This window comes from Pongo pygmaeus, chromosome 10 (assembly GCF_028885625.2).
Source record: "Pongo pygmaeus isolate AG05252 chromosome 10, NHGRI_mPonPyg2-v2.0_pri, whole genome shotgun sequence".
NCBI lineage: Eukaryota > Metazoa > Chordata > Mammalia > Primates > Hominidae > Pongo > Pongo pygmaeus.
This window is the reverse complement of record NC_072383.2, coordinates 28,113,714-28,130,520: the sequence shown is the minus strand read 5'-3', so window position 1 is coordinate 28,130,520 and position 16,807 is coordinate 28,113,714. Positions and strand designations below refer to the sequence as shown.

The window sequence follows — 16,807 nt, the reverse complement described above, 5'->3', positions numbered from 1 at the left end:
GGATATTTTTATTTAAAAAAAAAAAAAGCTTCACAAAAGGCAGTTGCTTAACAGTGAAATAAAATGCATTACTGACTATGGAACTTCAGGAATGAATGGGGGTATGGATTTTCATCATGGAATTTCTCAACACCCCATTAAATCACATCGGGTAAGTATCTGTCCATTCTGCTTTCTCCTACCGCTGGCTTCATATACGGCCTATATATACACACCAATCCCAGCAAGTTTTAAGCAATTTATTATCTACAAACAGGCAAGCTCAATTTTAAGACTAGGATGTGCTCTGAAAGTAAACAGTCATGTTAATGAGCAGTTTTCAAAGTGAGCTCCTAGGAATCCCACCCTAAGGTGCTTCTGAGAGCAGAGGCAGAAGTGAGTGGATGTGCAGCCATGAGCACAGCGATTTCACTTTCATCTGTTTCAGACTTAGATCCAAGATTATTTGGGGAAGTGGTTCCTCGGGCTGCTTATGAAAGAGCTGAAACAATCAGTGTAACCAAGTAACAATTAGATTAAAAGCTAGTGCAGAAAATCTCAGTCAGTCCACAACACAGCTGATCTAACACCAAAATCCAACCACCACTTGTTATAGGGCCTTTATGGTAAAATACAAGTCCCAGCCTGAGTCCCAGGGCAGAGGTCAGCCCAGGTCTGAGCAGACAGGAGCTGGGCCTTCTCTTCTTCCCTACTCAGCCCCCTCATCTCCTGCCCTGGAACGTCATGAGCAGAAGGAAGGGCACCTACACTTCCATGAGGACTGAGTCAACAGTAAGAGGGCAAGATTACGGTGCAGGGGGCCTGCGGATGTTCACAAGATGGAGAAGCAGAGGTCTCCAGCAGAGAACAAGACATGGCGGGTTTCTGTAAGTCAGTCACTTCCCAGGTCCTGTCCTGATCCCCACAGCTTCTTTGCTGGGAATTCCATGTGCAAGGTTTACACGCTTCACCTGGATCAAGGCTCTTGGCTAGGAATAAGAAAGGAGAAAATTAATAGAACAGTTTAAAAAGAAGAAAAAAATACCTATGTTCTATGAAATCCAATTCAAAACAATATGTAAAATGAAAAAAAGGGGGAAGATGGGGGGAGCATTATGAGAAAATAAGCATTGCCTAAATGTGCTCCACAGAAATTCACATTGACTAAGAAGCACTGAGTATATTCAATCCCTCCCTCAGCACAGAGCTCTAATTATTTGGCCCAGCCAGGACTGAATACAAAAAATATTTATAAACATGAACCATTATATTTTTTGAGTTTTCATCATACTAAAAAGTAAGTATAAGTAAAAGTAGCTGTACGTGATGGCCCACTAGGAACAAACAAAAAACTACCGTTGGAGTACAACCTTGGCAGGCTGAGGTGGGAGAATCACTTGAGCCTAGTGTTTGAGTCCAGCCCAGGCAACATAGCAAGAGCACACTTTGAAAGAAAAGATAGAAAGAAAAGAAAAGAAAAGAAAGAGGGAAGGAAGGAAAGAAGGAAGGAAGGAAGGAAAAAGAAAGAAAGAGAGATAAAGAATGAAAGAGAAAGAAGAGGGAAGGGAGGGAGAGAAGAAAAAGAAGAATGAAGAAGTAGAAGGAGGAAGAAGAAGAAGGAAGAAGAAGAGGAAGAAGAGGAAGAAAAAGCAGCAGCAGCAGAAGCAGCAGCAGCAGGAGGAGGAGGAGGAAGAAGGAAGCAGAAGAAGAAGGAAGAAGAAGAAGGAGGAGGAAGAGGAAGAAGAAAGAATAAGAAGAGGAAGAAGAAGGAGGAGGAGGAAGGAAGAAGAGAAAGAAGGAAGAAGAAGAGGAGAAGCAGGAAGAAGAAGAGGAAGGAGGAGGAGGAAGGGGAGGAGGAGGAGAAGGAAGAAGAGGAAGAAGAAGAGAAGGTGAAGAAGAAAGAAGGGGGAAGAAGAAGGAGGAGGAGGAGGAGGAGGAAGAAAGAAGAAGGAGAAAGAAGAAGAGAGGAGAAAGAGAAGAAAGAAGAAGAAAGAAGAAAAAAGGAGAAAGAAGGAAGAAGAAGAAGAAGGAGAAGAGGAAGAGGAGGAGGAGCAGGAGGAGGAAGAAGGAGAAGAAGAAGAAGAAAGAGGAGGAGGAGGAAGGGTAGAAGATTTACAAGTTTACGTTTATTTTGGACTTCAACCTTTGTATCTTTGTCTTAAAAACAGTTTCTGAGATGAGCAGTTTCATGCAAAAGGTTCATTGGAGAGTGATCTGGGAAGAGACACCTGTAAGGCAGAAAACAAGGGAGGATGAGGCAGATGGAGAAGTGGGAAGAGTGGTTGTAACTGAGGCCTAGTTGATCCTACAGGTTGCCCTGGAGCTAGAGTGGTTCTTTAGAGTTACCCCAAATTGGGGAAAGGAGCCAGGAGAGAGAGAGAGAGAGATAGATTAGATAGATAGATAGATAGATAGATAGATAGACAGACAGATAGATAGATAGATATTTTTCTTTTTTGAGATGAGTCTCCCTCTGCTGCCCAGGCTGGAGTGCAGTGGTGCGATCTTGGCTCACTGCAAGCTCCGCCTCCTGGGTTCATGCCATTCTCCTGCCTCAGCCTCCTGAGTAGCTAGGACTACAGGTGCCTGCCACCACACCTGGCTAATTTTTTTGTATTTTTAGTAGAGACGGGGTTTCACCGTGTTAGCCAGGATGGTGTCGATCTCCTGACCTCATGATCTGCCCACCTCGGCCTCCCAAAATCCTGGGATTACAGGCGTGAGCCACCACCCTGGCCGGGGCCAGGATTTTTTTATCCTTGCATGAGCCACACCTGGGAGGCATTGTAATCTTGGATCAAGGTGGTCCCCTGCAGCCAAGGGCAATTTCAAATGAAGGATGCATCTATGAGCCAGCACTTCCAGCAGCTTGGGAATAAGTACATCATCCCTGAAGATGAGATGAAGATGGAGACCATAATACCTACCTTCTCCTTACAGACACATTTATATTGGGACACATTCTCTTTCATTCTTCTACTCATTGTATATCAGGGCAGTTTACAGAGAACCTTATTGCAGCCATCCCAGTCTCTTTACATATCTCCCCTACTTCCTTTTCTTTGGGACTATTCACATTTATACAGTCAGGTATCATTTTATAATTTTTCCCTTTTTTCTATTACATATGCTGTATTCATCTGTTCTCACGCTGCTAATAAAGGCATACCCGAGGCTGGGTAATTTATAAAGGAAAGAGGTTTAATGGACTCACAGTTCCACATGGCTAAGGAGGCCTCATTATCATGGTGGAAGGCAAATGAGAAGCAAAGGCACGTCTTACATGGCAGCAGGCAAGAAAGAATGAGAGAGCCAAGCGAAGGGGGAAGCCCTTATAAAGCCATCAGATCTCGTGAGACTTATTCACTACCACAAGAACAGTGTGGGGGAAACTGCCCCCATGAGTCAATTATCTCCCACCGGGCCCTTCCCACAACATATGGGAATTATGCAAGCTACAATTCAAGATGAGATTTGGGTGGGACACAGCCAAACCATATCATATGGTGTTTTTCTGAATCTTTATAAATCTGCTTTTTTAAACCTATACATTCTGTTAGAATGCTATTATTTCATAGTAACTTTCTCCCATATAACAAATCTTTTCTTTCTTGTTGGTTAGAAAAAAAATTTTTGAATATTGTTTGCCATTTTGGTTTTCTCTACTTTCTAAGAATGTTTTAGTTAGAATTATTGGTTGCAAACAACAGAAAATAAATCCGGCTCAGTTAATGAGAAAAATAATTTTGGGAAGGGTTAAAGGTTGTACAATAAGCAAGAAAACTTACCAAACTTGGGCATGAAGCTAGACAGACAAAGCACAGCCAAGACCCTGCCCAAAGAGCCATTGGTGTAGGATGTTCTGCTGGCAATGATCCTGCGGGAGAGACAGCTGTGCTGCTGGTGTCTGCTGCCTCTGGATGCTAACTCTCACGCCTCTGAACTTACAATGTCTCTGTAGATAAAGTAACTGTACTCATGTTACAGTCCATGCTCTAGCTACCAGAATTAAGGAGAAAGGCTGGGCCGGGCAGGGTGGCTCATGCCTGTAATCCCAGCACTTTGGGAGGCCAAGGCAGGTGGACTGCATGAGATCAGGAGTTCAAGACCTGCCCGACCAACATGGTGAAACCCCATCTCTACTAAAATACAAAAATTTGCCAGGCATGGTGTCAGTTGCCTATAATCCCAGCTACTCGGGAGGCCGAGGCAGGAGAATGGCTTGAAGCCAGGAGGCGGAGGTTGAAGTGAGCCAAGATCATGCCACTGCACTCTGGAAAACAGAGCAAGACTCTGTCTAAAAAAAAAAGGAGAAAGGCTATCATTCCCCTGCAGCTTCCATGTAGTAAACAGAGACTGGCATTCCTTATATTTCCCGTTGTGACTCTCCCAAAGAGGAAGGTGGTCATGTAATGAGCTACCAAAATAATAAATGACCATTAACACAAGACTCTAAAAATGCAAGAATTTTAGCTGGGCACGGTGGCTCACGCCTGTAATCCTAGCACTTTGGGAGCCCAAGGCCGGCAGATCACCTGAGGTTAGGAGTTTGAGACCAGCCTGGCCAACATGGCGAAACCCCGTCTCTACTAAAAATACAAAAATTAGCCGGGTGTGGTGGCAGGCGCCTGTAGTCCCAGCTACTCAAGAGGCTGAGGCAGGAGGGTCTCTGGAACCCAGGAGGTGGAGGCTGCAGTGAGCCGCGATCATGCCACTGCACTCCAGCCTGGGAAAAGAGTAAGACTCTGTCTCCAAAAAAAAAAAAAAAAGAAAGAAAGAAAAAAATGTAAGAATGTGTCAATAGTATCCCTTTAAGATAATTAGTTTTCAGAATGTTGGTATATTTGGATTCTTACATGCCATTTTTACTTGCCCCTATGAAATGTTTATAATTTATGTTAGGAGAGCATCTTTTTAAAAATAATTAATTAATTTGAAAAGTTTTTGTAGACAAGGTCTCGCTGCATTGCCCAGACTGGTCCTGAACAGGGTTCAAGTGATCCTCTCACCTCGGCCTCCCAAAGTGCTCCAATTACAGGTGTGAGCCACTCAGATAAGGAAGCATTTTTTATATAATCTGCTGTTCTATGTCCTTATTATACTCCAACAACAATAGCATTTTTGTTTGTTTCTGTTTTTATTCTAGTCTGAGGTCTTATCAGATGTTACAAATGTGTTCTGTGGGGGAAAATAATACGTCTTTAATCATATAAAACGAGAAGTGCCATCAACTATAACTCTCTTTTGAACACAGTAGCATATGAAAGGTTTTGAGAAATCCGGAAGTAAAGAGGTAGATGTAGGCTGGGCACACTGGCTCATACCCGTAATCCTGGCACATTGGGAGGCCGACACAGGAGGATCTCTTGAGGCCAGGAGTTCAGCAAAAATGGGACTGTGGCTCCCAGAATCCTGAGCCATCACTGGGATTCCTAGCTTCCTGCAAAACAGCAGTGGCAGTGTGGTGTTAGAAGTCTCAGCAGCACAGCACTCATGGGATCTGGGCAATGTTCCTTTCCCTTTTGCTCCTCCAGCCTTAGGAGTTGGCAGCTTCTAGCACTTACTGATATCTGGGAAGCACCCATTCACCTTTTTGTCTCTTCAGCCCCACTAACACTTTTGCAAACTACCCGCTGTGTTAATGGCTCAGTGTTAGAAATACCTAGAGTGGTTTCTGTTGTTCTGACAGATCACTTAAATATACAAACATGGTATTTTCCCCCAAGAAAACATATTAACATCTTGTATGACTACAGTATTTTGTACACCATAGTTTAGGAAATACCTAGAGTTATTTATATTGTTCTGACTAGACACTGAAATATACAAACATGGTACTTTCTCCCCAGAAAACCTATTGACTTTTATGATGATGATATTCTATATGACATAATTTATTTAGGAAATGCAAATAGCCCAAATCTCGTTCACTTTTGTTTTCTAGTTGTTTTTTCTCCAAATAGGCACTTTGACTACTATACTACTATTATTATTCATATTATATTATTTTCTTTTTTTTTTTTGAGACAGAGTCTCACTCTGTTGCCCAGGCTGGAGTACCGCGATCATGGCTCACTGCAGCCTTAACCTCCTGGGCTCAAGCAATCCTCCCACATCAGCCTCCTGAGTAGCTGGGAGGATCACTTGAGACCAGGAGTTCAGGACCAGCCTGGGCACTGCAGCAAGACCTTTTTAATTAATTAATTAATTAATTTTTAAAAGATGCTTCCCTAATATAAAAATACAAATACCATTGTATTTTTAGTAGAGACAGGGTTTTGTCATGTTGCCCAGGCTGGTTTCAAACTTCTGAGCTCAAACAATCTGCCTGCCTTGGCCTCCAAAAGTGCTGGGATTACAGGTGTGAGCCACCACACCTAGCATATTACATATTTTTAACCAAAGTTTCACTTAAATTCTATATTCCATATACATGTTCCACCCAAGAATTCTTATTGATACCTATAAAATCAAATATCAAGCTTATTTTATTCACCATCATTCTGTCTACTGATATATGGATATAACTCTCAACCAACCCATTTATTTATTCTTGAGATAACTTATATGCAGTAAGGTGCATAAATCTTACATGTACAGCTTAATGAATTTTTACATAAACATCAACTAAAGATATAGACATTTCCAGCATTCCACAAAGCTTCCTCCTGCCATTCCATCAATACTTCATTAAAAATGATGACTATCTGAATTTTACCACAGATTAGTTCTGCTTGTTTTTGAACTACATACAAATGAAATCATACAATATATTATTTTTATGTCTATCTTCTTTCAATATTTTGTATGTGAGATTCATCTATGTTGTTGAATGTGGTTTGTTCATTTTTATTTCTGTATCATTATTATATCACTATCATTCATTCACAATTTATGTATTCATTTGACTCACGATGAACATTTGAATTTTTATCAGGTTAGGGCCATTACTGTAATTGCTATGAACACATTCATCCATGTCTTTTGGTGGATATAAGCACTCACTTCTGTAGTGTTCATACTGAAGAGTGGAATTGCTGGTTCAATGAGTGTACGTTATGTTTGGCTTTGTAGATACTGCCAAAAATTTTTCCAAAGTGGTGTACAAATTTGCATTCCCATGAGCAATGTATGAGAGTTCCATTTGCTCTGCATCCTCACCAAAACTTGGTGTTGAAATTCTGGTGGAGGTATAGTGGTATTTCATTATGGCTTATATTTGGCTTCTTGATACCTAAGCATGATGAACACCTTTTACATTTAGTGGCCGTATGGATATTCTCTTTCTTTGAGGTACACATTTCTACTCATTTAAGAATATTGAGTTGTCTGTCTTTTTATCACTAATTTGTAGGAGTTTCTTACAGGAGGAGCCTTTGAAAAGTTCATGGAAAATGTGTATTATGAAAAAAAACTATGCATGGATTTATTTGTTTTTGCACCAAAATAAACTCATACTAAACTTAATATAACATGTCTGAACAGGATCTAGTTTAAAGCCCTAAGAAGGATAAGACATCAATTTGAAAACAGCTCTTATCAGAGCAACATGAACTCAGCTAAAATTGAAGAAATAACAAGACATCAAATTTATGGTGAAGCTTAAGTGGAAGAACAGTGAAATTATTGATGTTTTACAAAAAGTTTATGGGTACAATGCTTCAAAGACATTAGCAGCTTACAAATGGATAACTCATTTTAGGAGGGATGAGGTGATATTGAAGATGAAGCCTGCAACAACACACCATTCACATCAATTTGCAAGGAAAAAATATAATTTTCTTCAAGCCCTAATTGAAGACGACTGACAATTAACAGCAGAAACAATACTATACAGCCAACACTATAGACATCTCAATTGGTTCAGCTAACACAATTCTGACTAAAAAATTAAAGTTGAACAAACTTTCCACTGCATGGGTGCCAAAACCATTGTGCCCAGATCAGCTGCAGACAAGAGCAGAGCTTTCAACGGAAATTTTAAACAAGTAGGATCAAGATCCTAAAACATTTAATAGAAGAATTGTAATAGGAGATGAAACATGGTTTACCAGTACAATCCTGAAGACAAAGCACAATCAAAGCAATAGTTACCAAGAGGTGAAAGTGGTCCAGTCAAAGCAAAAGTGGACTTGTCAAGAGTAAAGGAGGGCTGAGCACAGTGGCTCATATCTGTAATCCTAGCACTTTCGGAGACCAAGGCAGGAGGATCACTTCTCAGGAATTCCAGACAAGCCTGACAACATAGTAAGACCTTGTCTCTATAAAAAAAACTTAAAAATTAGCCAGCCATGGTGGTATGTGGCTATAGTCCCAGCTACTTGGGTGGCTGAGGTGGGAGGATCGCTTGAGCCCAGGAGGTTGAGGCTGCAGTGAGCCGTGATAGCGCCACTGCACTCCAGCCTGGGTGACAGAGCAAAACCCTGTCTCAGAAAAAAAAAAAAAACAAGAGCAAAGGTGATGGCAACATTTTTGGGGGATGCTCAATGCACTTTGCTTATTGACTTTCTGAAGGACCAAAGAATGACAATATTGCCAGGCATGGTGGCTCAATGCCTGTAATCCCAGCTACTTGAGAGGCTGAGGCAGGATAATTGCTTCAATCTGAGAGGCGGACGTTGCAGTGAGATGAGATCACGCCACTGCACATTAGCCTGGGCGACAGAGCGAGACTTTGTCTCAAAAAAAAATGACAATATTATGACAATGCTTATTATCAGAGTTTTGAGAAAGTTAGCCAGTTAGCAGAAAAATGCCTGGAAAGCTTCACCAGAGAGTTCTTCTCCACCATGACAATGCTCCTGCTCATTCCTCTCATCAGTCAAGGGACATTTGTGAACATTTTGATGAGAACTCATTATAAGTCTACCTTACAATCCTGATTTAGCTCCTTCTTACTTTTTTTGCCTCAAAAAAATCTTTAAAGGGCACCAATTTTTCTTCAGTTGATAATGTAAAAAAGACTGCATTGACATGGTTAAATTCCCAGGATCCTCAGTTCTTTAGGGGTGGACAAAATGGCTGGTGTCACTGCTTACAAAAGTGTGTTGAGCCTGATGAAGTATGTTGAGAAATAAAGTTTATGTTTTCCCTTTTAATTCCATTTTTCATGAAGTTTTGGAGTCTCCTTGCATAGTCTATGTATGAGATTTTTATTGGATATATGTATTAAAGATATTTTCTCTCAAGGCCAGGCACAGTGGCTCACACCTGTAATCCCAGCAGCTTGGGAAGCCGAGGCGGGCAGATCACTTGAGGCCAGGAGTTCGAGACCAGCCTGGCCAACATGGCAAAACTGCATCTCAAATGAAAATACAAAAATTAGTGGGTGTGGTGGTGCGACTGCAATCCCAGCTATTCAGGAGGCTGAGGCACAAGAATTGCTTGAACCCAGGAGGCAGAGGTTGCAGTGAGCTAAGACTGCCACTGCAGTCCAGCCTGGGCAATAGAGCAAGACTCTATCTCAAAAACATATATCTATAACTATCTTCTCTCAGTCCATTGCTTTTCCACTCAATTAATTCTGTCTTTTGATAAACAGAAGTTCTTAATTATTTTTTCTTTGAGACAGGGTCTCACTCTGTCACCCAGGCTGAAGCACAGTGGCCCAATCATGGCTCACTGTAGCTTTGACCTCCTGGGCTCAAGCTAATCTCCCACCTCAGCCTCCTGAATAGCTGGGACTACAGGCATGTGCCATCACACCTAGCTAATTTTTTTAAAATGTTTTATACAGATGGAGTCTTGCCATGTTGCCCAGGCTGGGTCTTGACCTCCTGGACTCAAGCTATCCGCCCACCTTGGCCTCCTAAAGTGTTGGGATTTCAGGTTTGAGGCAAAACACCCAGCCTGAAGTTCTTAATTTTACTGAAGTATAATTTATCAGTCTTTTCTATTACAGATAGTACATTTGTGTCCTGCTTATGATATTTTTCTCTACACTAAGGTCATGAAGATATTTTCCTATATTTTCTTCCAGAGCTTTATTTGGACTGGTCTAAACCTACATCTAGGTATTTGACCATCTCAAATTAATTTTTTATGGTATGCAGTAGGAATGAGGGTTAATTTTTTTCCATATTGAAACCCAGTGGACCTGGCACCATTTATTGAAAAGACCATCCTTTCCCCTGCTGAATTGTAGTGGTGTCTTTCTTATAAATCATGTGACTCTTTTCATGCAGATCTGTCCCAGGATCAGCGTTCTGTTCCACTGATCTGTGTGTCTATTCTTGAACCAATATTATACAGTCTTAGTTATTATAGTTTCAAAGTCAATCTTGTTATTTCTTGGCCCTTTGCATTTCAATGTATATATTTTCAAGGAGAATCTTCAGTCTAGTTAAATGTAATTATCAAAAATGCTTGGGTTTAAGTGTACCATCTTTCTACTCGTTTGTCCCATCTGTTTTTTATTCCTTTATTTCACCCTTCATGCCTTGCTTTGTATCAAACTATTGTTATTTCATTTTTCTCCTCTATCAGCTATTAGAACTACAGGTGCGTGCCACAGTGCCTGGCTTCATTTTTTTTTTTTTTTTCTTTTTTTGAGACAGAATCTTGCTCTGATACCTAGGCTGGAATGCAGCAGCACGATCTTGGCTCACTGCAACCTCTGCCTGCCAGGTTCAAGCAATTCTCATGCCTCAGCCTCCCAAGCAGCTGGGATTATAGGCAAGTGCCACCATGCCCTGCTAATTTTTGTATTTTTAGTAGAGATGGGGTTTCACCATGTTGGCCAGGCTGGTCTTGAACTCCTGGCATCTGCCCACCTTGGCCTCCCAAAAGGCTAGGATTACAAGTGTGAGCCATGGCGCCTGGCCTGTGCCTGGCTTTCTATTAGCTTTTTCAACAACTTTATTGAAATATAATTCATATATCATGCAATTCACCCATTTACAGTATACAATTCAATGGCTTTTAGTCTATTCAAAAAGTTGTGCATCCATCACCTCAATTGCTTTCACATTTTCATTGCCACAAAAAGAAATCCTGCAGCCCTTAGCTATCATATACAATTCCCCCATACCCCCAGTCCTAGGTAACCACTAAACTAATTTTCTAACTCTATAGGGTTGCCTATTCTGGACATTTTATATAAACATTTAGAAAAATGTACACAATGGGTATTCGTGTGATATTATCTGAGTGTGTGTGTATATATAAGAGAGTAAGAAAGTAAAAAGAGAAACTTCTGAATAACACATGGAGTGAGGAAAGAATGAGAAGAGAGAAAAAGTGGGCATAAATTTCTATATTTTCATGGGTGTGGACAACTGTGCACTTAAAGATCAGATTTATGTTTATAAGAAAAAAACAACTCCATTAAAAAGTGGGTAAAGGACATGGGCAGACACTTTTCAAAAGAAGACATATATGCAGCCAATAAGCATATGAAAAAAAGCTCAACATCACTAATCAATAGAAAAATGCAAATCAAACCCACAAGGAGATACCATCTCACACCAGTCTGAATGGCTCTTACTAAAAAGTCAAAAAATAACAGGTGCTGGTGAGGTTGCAGAGAAAAAGGAGCACTTACACACTGTTGGTAGGAGTGTAAATTAGTTCAACCATTGTGGAAAGCAGCGTGGCGATTCCTCAAAAAACCTAAAAACAAAACTATCATTTGACCCAGCAATCCCATTGATGGGTATATACCCAGATGACAAATTATCCTATCATAAAGACATATGCATGCATACATTCAAGGCAGCACTATTAATAACAGCAAAGACATGAAATCAACCAAAATGCTCATGGATGGTAGACTGGACAAAGAAAATGTGGTACATATACACCATGGAATACTATGCAGCCATTAAAAAGAACAAGATCATGCCCTTTGTAGGAATGTGAATGGAGCTGGAGGTCATTATCCTTAGCAAACTAACACAGGAACAAAATGCCAAATACCACATGTTCTCACTTATACGTGGGAACTAAATGAAGTGAACACATGGACACAGAGAGGGCGACAACAGATACTAGGGCCTGCAGGAGGGTGAAGGGTGGAGTGCGGGAGGAGGGAGAGGATCAGAAAAAATAACTAATGGGTACGAGGCTTAATACCTGAGTGACAAAATAATCTGTACAACAAACTCCCATGACACAAGTTTACCCATGTAACAAACCTGTACATGTACCCCGTACTTAAAAGTTAAAAAAAAGAAATCAGATTTATAAATTAGGATACTGAATTCCAGGTTCTTGGTAAAGTTTCTTAAAAGAAACTAACGTTGCACAGATGTACCGACAATCCTAAGTATAAAAATTTTGGTTCTCAAATATCCACTGAAGAAAGACTAGTACATATTTTGGCACTGTAATAAGAATCAACAAGCTGAAACCAGTTTTTTCCTTCAAAATACTTCAAAGGAAATGTACACCTCAGCCACTCCTATCCTTTTTTCTAGAAGGTAAATAAAGATGACTGATGCATTTGGTGATTAAAAGCCTGTATTGTTTTTAAATGGACAAAAAAGGCCTTGTAAGGATTTTTAGTTTCATTATTTACAATTATTTTTTCTTCTTATTTCAAGGAAGTGCCAAGCTTGTTCCTACCTTAGAGTCTTTGCACTTGCTGTTCCCACTGAATGAGTCCTGGTTCTTTGCTCAGTGGTTTCCTCTAATGATCAAAGTATTGAGGGCCAGGTGCAGTGGCTCATGCCTGTAATCCCAGCACTTTGGGAGGCTGAGGTGGGCTGATCACTTGCGGTCAGGAGTTCGAGACCAGGCTAGTAAACATGGCGCAACCCTGTCTCTACAAAAAAATACAAAAATTACCTGGGCATGGTGGCACACGCCTGTAATCCCAGCTGAGGCATGAGACTCGCTTGAACCCAGGAGGCAGAGGTTGCAGTGAGCCAAGATTGTGCCACTGCACTGCAGCCTGGGCAACAGAGTGAGACTCTGTCTCAAAAAAAAGAAGTACTGAGCTCATATGCCACTTCCAAAGACAAGCCTTTCCATTTAACTATATCTAAGTCTTCCCCACTTCTCACCATCTCTTCCCATCTCCTGTATCCAATCATCCTGTTTTATTGTCTTCTTAGCTGTTATTTACACTATCTGAAATTGTCTTTTTTATGTATTTATTGATGGAATAAATGTTCTTCTCCTCTCTCTATAATGTCTTTTCTATAAGAGCAAGAACCTTGCCTGATGTATCCATTGCTGTATCCCAGCAGTGCCTGCATACAATAGGGGCTGCAATAAATATCTGCTGGATAGATTAATAGATAAAAGAACTTTTCTAGTATCCTCAATTTTTCAGGCCACTGTGCTGAACTCTCTACAATATTGTCTCTGCCCTATTATCATATTAAGGCAACAAAACAAAATATGGTCAACAGAAAATTAAATAAACTCAACAATTAAATAATGCATGCTTTGTTCAAGAAGAGTCAAATTTCTCATACACTTTTTAATTAATTAATTTTTTTTTTTGAGACAGAGTCTCGTTCTGTTGCCCAGACTGGAGTGCAGTGGTGGGATCTTGGCTCACTGCAACCTCCACTTCCCAGGTTCAAGCAACTCTCCTGCCTCAGCCTCCTGAGTAGCTGGGACTACAGCCACGCACCACCACTACTGGCTAATTTTTGTATTTTTAGTGGAGACAGGGTTTTGCCATGTTGGCCAGGCTGGTCTCAAACTCCTGACCTCAGGTGATCCACCCACCTCAGCCTCCCAAAGTGCTGGGATTACAGGCATGAGCCATTGCGCCCAGCCTCATACACTTATTTATTAATTCTATAAATCTTAATTTGGCAAAGTCTAAGACCATGTAAGAGACTGAGCTTTTATGATGTTTCTGATTTCTACACTTACAAGACATAAATGAAATTTGTAGATTTAGAATGACATATTGGGAAGTGCCTTGTTTGGAATCACAGGAACTGCCACACACAGGCTCTGGGTCAATGGACAATTAACTTCTGAGCCTCAGTTTACTCTCGGGAATAAACTCAATTTACCCTTAGGGATACTGCCTTAGTCTGATTTCTGCTGCTATAACAGAATACTACAGACTGGGTAATTTTAAGTGAATAGAAATTTATGTTCTCATAGTTCTGCAGGTGGGGAAGTTCAAGATCAAGGTACCAGCATCTGATGAAGGTCTTCTTGTTATGACATCCCATAGCAGAAGGTGGAAAAGCAAGAGACCTTGAGAGACAAACAAACGGGGCACCAAACTCATCCTTTTATGAGGAACCCCGTCCTGCAATAATGAACCCACTCCCACAATAATGTCGTTAATACATTTATGAGAGCTCTCATGGCCTAATCACCTCTTAAAGGTTCCACCTCTTAGTACTGTTACAATGGCAATTAAATTTCAACATGACTTTTGGAGTGGACATTCAAACCATAGCAGATACCTACCCCACAATAACTACAGGGATGTTGTGAGGCTTAAGAAATAAAGCAAACTGGTCTGACATGGTGACTCACACCTGTAATCTCTGCACTTTGGGAGGCCAAGGCAGGCAGATCACTTGAGCTCAGGAGTTCAAGAGCAGCCTGGGCAACATGGTGAAACCCTGTGTCTACAAAAAATATTAAAAATTAGCAGGCCAGGCGTGGTGGCTCACGCCTATTATCCCAGCACTTTGGGAGGCCAAGGTGGGCAGATCACGAGATCAAGAGATTGAGAACATCCTGGACAACATGGTGAAACCCCGTCTCTATTAAAAATACAAAAATTAGCTGAACATGGTGGCGCACGCCTGTAGTCCCAGCTACTTGGGAGGCTGAGGCAGGAGAATTGCTTGAACCCAGGAGGTGGAGGTTGCAGTGAGCCGAGATCATGCCACTGCACTCCAGCCTGGTGACAGAGCGAGACTCCGTCTCAAAAAAAAAAAAAAAAAAAATTAGTTGGGCATGGTGGTGTACCTGTGGTCCCTGCTACTTGGGAGGCTGAGGCAGGAGAATCACTTGAGTGCCACTGCACTCCAGCCTAGGCAATGGGAGTGAAACTCTGTCTAAATAAATAAATAATAAAGCAAACCAATTATAAATAACATTTACTGGACATTTAGTACCAGACTAAATCCTTTACATTTATTATTAATATAAGCCACATAGGATCATGTGGCTTATATTAATAATAAATGTAAAGGATTTAGTAAGTATTTAGCAGTATGTTATTGTTATTTTGTATATATGGTAACTGAGACACGGAGTGATGATGGGACTTAACCACGGTCACATGATGTGTAAGTGGTGGTATAGCCAAGGTTCAAACCCAGAGCCTGTGCTCTCACCCATTGTTCTTTACGTTTTCCATATAGTAAAGAGTTTTTCAAGGATGATATGTCAAGAATGCTTTGACCAAGAAGTTCTTGCAGCAATAATCAGGAGTTTGCTTAGTAAGATTCTGCCTTTCCTAAACTCAACTCATGGCTACTAAACCTGAAGCCAATGCTGCTGGTATTCTCGATAGCTGCATCTGATTCCCAGCAAAGTCATGAGACTGAAATGCAATGCTGAGTCATCCTATATGTCCCAGGTTCTGCATAGTGTGCTTTACTTGGCAACAATTCCCTTGCTTTGCTTTAGCCAAACTTAAAAAAAAAAAAAACAAAAAAAAAAGCTGACATTAAATCTCAAGCTGCACTTAAATCTCAAGTCTGAAAAAGCCTTTCTGAATTCCTATGGATCAACTGTTATTAGAATAAGTACAAATCAAGGGAATTAAGTTTAATCCATCTAATAAATAAAGAGAGCCTTAGACAGGGTTAGGGGGAAATCTGTTCCAGCAGTGTTCTAAGGAAGAACAGGTATTTACTGTACTCTTTGATTACTTGCTGACGCATTTAGAATAAGCCAGTGTCTGAGAGAGCATTCTATGTGAGGATGCAACTTAATTGTCTTCTAAAATTACAATGCATATTTAATCTCTTATTGGATTCTTTTTTTCTTTGGAAGGGACTTGTTCTCAATAATTTCTTCATTGTGCTGAGAACAATAATTTTAAGATTATGGATATAACCATGGTATCTAGGAGTTTTCTTACATTTTTGGCTCTGGCAGAAGAAAATTGTAATTTAAGAAAAATTCTCCAACTTTTGCCAATTTGGGATCTGAAAAATATAAATATAATTAATGTAAAAAGTCTGGATAACTCTAACAAAAAATGCACCTCTTTTACCCTCAGAAGAGTTATGTGATTTATGAGGGTCACCTATATTGCAAGAATTCTGTTTTTTTGTTTAAGTAGAAATGGAGGTTTCACCATGTTGGCCAGGGTGGTCTTGAACTCCTGGCCTCAAGTAATCTGCCTGCCTCGGCCTCCCAAAGTGCTGGGATTATAGGCATGAGCCACCGTGCCCTCCCAAGAAATGTTTTTAAATATGCTTTGTTTTTATAAAATTTGGGTTGGTATTGATGGGTTTCATTAAGCAATATTTCAAAAATAACAATTGTTAATCTTATCACTGGTCTCACCATAAATATATCAGAAAAGTCTCTAAATATTGGGAAGCTGTCAAGCTCATAGGGAGGATACAAGTTTTCCAAAATTCCAATTTTCACCTGAAAACTCAAATTTTTTTCACTAGCATACAATACTGTTCAGTTGTGTTCCCAGAAGCGACAGGAATACTTGCTTCATTTTATGAGATAAAATGATATGATGGTCTGGTTATAAGTTTAGTTTACTTCAATATTTGGTGTTAATGGCTCTCAAAGCTAAAAAAGATCTTGCAGAGGAGTATGGATTCAAATGGAAGGGTTAGCTTCACTTACTAAATCAGAGTATTAATTTTTCAGTCCATTCACCAATTAAAAAGATATGTTAATTACCCTGATCTAATCGCTACAGTAT

At 40.3% G+C, this 16,807-nt stretch overlaps 1 protein-coding gene across 4 annotated transcripts in view; it reads right to left on the bottom strand.

The window, feature by feature from the left end:
- The window catches only part of LOC129009628 (liprin-beta-1-like), a 155,400-nt gene that overhangs the window by 123,334 nt on the left and 15,259 nt on the right, over nt 1-16,807 (bottom strand). For 2 of the 4 annotated variants that reach the window (XM_063672534.1, XM_054442895.2), the window contains exon 2: nt 748-968. The gene's annotated coding sequence lies outside the window, so the exon portion shown is untranslated. Of the gene's footprint in view, nt 1-747; nt 969-3,767; nt 3,935-5,303; nt 5,420-16,807 lie in introns of all 4 variants that reach the window. The other 2 variants (XM_054442893.1, XM_054442894.2) reach the window with 2 other exon arrangements.